The sequence below is a fragment of the Centrocercus urophasianus genome, unplaced genomic scaffold (genome assembly GCF_019232065.1).
Source record: "Centrocercus urophasianus isolate 14NV4802_14NV808 unplaced genomic scaffold, USGS_Curo_1.0 seq_13, whole genome shotgun sequence".
In the NCBI taxonomy this organism is placed as follows: Eukaryota; Metazoa; Chordata; class Aves; order Galliformes; family Phasianidae; genus Centrocercus; species Centrocercus urophasianus.
In genome coordinates this window covers 16,846,963-16,850,230 of record NW_024884475.1, presented here as the reverse complement: position 1 = coordinate 16,850,230, position 3,268 = coordinate 16,846,963, and positions in this window count along the sequence as shown.

Genomic DNA, 3,268 nt, shown 5'->3' with positions numbered 1-3,268 from the left:
TTCAATTTTTGGGGGTAGTGATCAAACAGTGACTGAAACTTGGTCATCCTGTAAAGATACAAATCTCTACCATCCTTTTTTTCTTTTCTCCAGTGCCATTAATAAAAGAGATTTTTGTTAATTCATTATCTGCTTGCATTTGAGTCTGCCTGTCAGAACCTCTGGAAAACTGCTGAAAACTTTTGAATGTTTTTAGAAAAAGGCAAAGGACACAGAGATCCTGAGTTCCCACCAGCAGCTGGGGGAAGAAGAGATGCCATCAGTCCTAGCTGAAGGATGGGCAGGGAGCAAGAACCATGCTGCTTGCCCACATATGCAGGCATTTTCTGCAGAAAGACTATTGCCAGGTAGACCCATAGCTGAAGGTAACTGGGAGCCCCCACTTGCTCTGCCTGCTCCATGTCATCATTCCCAGGGCTGGGGGTTTGGAGCCACAATGGACCCATGTTTAGTGGCCTCTTGGACAACATGAAAGCAAGGACAAGGCGTGTGACCAAATGCTCTTCCTCCAGCAGCGTGCAATGTGAGTAGCAACCTCCACAGGCAGCACACAGCTTACACCTGAGGTAAGAGGCCGGGGAGGAGAGCAGGGTGCCACTGCAGGAGACTTTCAACTCTCCCAGAGCAGGTTGTGGCAAGCCGCAGTTCTGTTTCCTTCCTGAGAAATTTTAAAAAGACTTTATGAAAGCATACTTTGTAGTGCTGCACTTCAGCAAAGAAAACTGCTTTTGCACTTCTTTTAAAGCCAACTGCAGGAACATACCAGGTGCGTGATCTGGAACAGAAACCTGCAGAAGGCAAAAGCAAAGGACATTTAATCCTGACCAAGCAGAGCAAACATTTGGTTACAAAAGCTGGAGAATATTCAAGACAATAATAATGTACTCCGCATGTTGCAGTGCATCTCCTCTAACAGTTGGACTCCAAAAAGGTCACATGAGCCACGAGTGAAGAAAGAAAGGAAAACACTCAGCAAGATGAATATTGCTCAGAGCATTAATTTTCCCATACTTCCGCCACAGCAGGGTCACAAGCAATTAAGAGTCCTCATAGCAGGAGCACTTTTACTGACATACTTTGCTCTTACTCGAAGTTTTTTCAGATCTCTTACTTTGGACAGGTGGTCGATGTGTGATCCAACAAAACTCATTGCTCTTTGCCAATTAACCTAGAAATTATATTTTCTCTGACAGAAGGTTGGAATTTTTCTTTTCTTTTATGCTTCTTGCTTTGTATGGGGTGAGCCTCACTGGGGGTCAGTCTCTTTTCTCGGGTAATTAGTGATAGTAGGAGAGGTAATGGCTTTAAGTTGTGCCAGGGGAGTTTCAGGTTGAGTATTAGGAAAAATTTCTTCTTAAAAGGAAGAAAATTTCTGCCTTAAAAGGGCACTGGAGCAGGCTGCCCAAGGAGATGGTGGACTCACTGTCCCTGGAGCTGTTTAAGAACCTTGGAGTTGTGGCATTGAGGGACATTGGTTTAGTGATGTGGTAGTGATGCATTGGCAGCTGGACTAGATGATCATTGAATTCTTTTCCAACCTGTATGATTCTATGATTCTTCTATGATTATATGAGTCTATCAGCAGCCTTCTGTCCACTGTCCAGCACCAGCAAAACACAAAAGGATTCACATTGGTATTACACTTGATAAAGGAACTGAGAAGTGGGAATGATAATGTGTGAGAAACACCTTCCTATCTTGAGGAAATGGAGCTGACAACTTTCACATCTGGATATGCTTTTAATATTTATGTGCTCCTCCATGTTTGTGTGATTCCATTTATCTCTGCAATTCAACATATACCTGAGATTTTGGAAAAGGGAGTCATTGCATTAGTAGAAATGATGATGATAACACTCCAGAGTAACACAAGGAGCCATTCTCAGCTAGGAATCAGTGTTTTCCACACCCCAACTACTCAGAGAACCATGCTCTTATACATACTGCACTTGTGCATGCTCCTGTGCACCCCATGCCTCAGATCAAATTTTCTTACTGAGCTCATTTACGTATTGTCTGCATGCTGCTAGGAGTGTTTTACCATTTAAAATGCTATCTTCTCTATGTGTATCTGATTGTACAAGCATTCATATGCAGTTGGCTGCACTTATTTGTGCCATGATTTAAATGGTGAATGCATCTGCAGGCCTACAGAACAAATCACATACATCTATGAGCTGAGGTGAGAAGGAAAGCCACAGAATGTGGAAGTGTTGTTTCTAATTCTTTGGAGATCTGTTTCAGTGCCTTTTTCCTTTGCACAGAAGTGAGAGAATTTCATTTTTATGTAGGGCTCATTTTTATTTACAAATACAGTAGATATCACTTTCTAAAACAAGAAACTTCTGAATGTTCTTTCAAGGAAATTTATATGGGGGTGGGAGTGTATGCATATTTACGTTCCTATACTCTCATGCACCTGTTTCTGTCATCTGAGTGCTCAGAACCAACCACTCTTTCTTAACTAAGGTGACAGGTCTTCCTGCTGTACCCCGCTGCCACCAGGCCCCTCCTCAGCCTCCTGACAAGAGGCAGTGGGCACACACCTGGGAGCAGGCGGCAGAGAAGTGGCACAGGTTGCCCACAGACTGTGGATCTTCTTGGAGATCCTCAGAAGCCACCCAGATATGACCCTGGGCACCTTGCTCCGGCGTCCCTGCTGAAGCAGGGGTGGGACCAGAGAGGGCCCTTCCACCTCAGCCATGCTGTGGTTCTGTGAACACACCCAAGTCATCCTGAAGTGGCATCCCCAGATGGCCCCAGCAGCTGTGTTTCATGGGGACAACTCTTGTCACAACTTCTCTAGTGGAAAATCACCTTCTGTACTGCTGGTAGCATTCCTGCTTCTTTGCTTTTCTTTGTAATGACGGCACAAGGCACCCACAGCCCAGCTGTACCAGCAAAACCCAGCGAGGCTCGTGGTTTGCAACAATTCCCACGCGCTTGCCAATGACATAATCCCCGAAGACATACTGAGATCCGCACATCGCACAAACGATCCTTCCGACCCCAAACGCTTTCCTCGTTCAACAACTTGCCAGAAGTAATTTCCGAGTCAGCCCTCGGGGCATTCCTAACACCTCCGCTGCCTCAGAGCACAGCTTCCACTCCCCATCCCCACAGCAAGGCAGCACGGCCGCCACCCCGCCCCGGGCCGGCACGCAGCCCCTGCCCGTTCCCACGAGGGGGGCGGGCCCGCAGCGCGGGGCGGCGCCGCGCTGATGTCAGGGCGCGGGAGGCGGCGGCGGGCGGCCGGCGGGCAACGGCG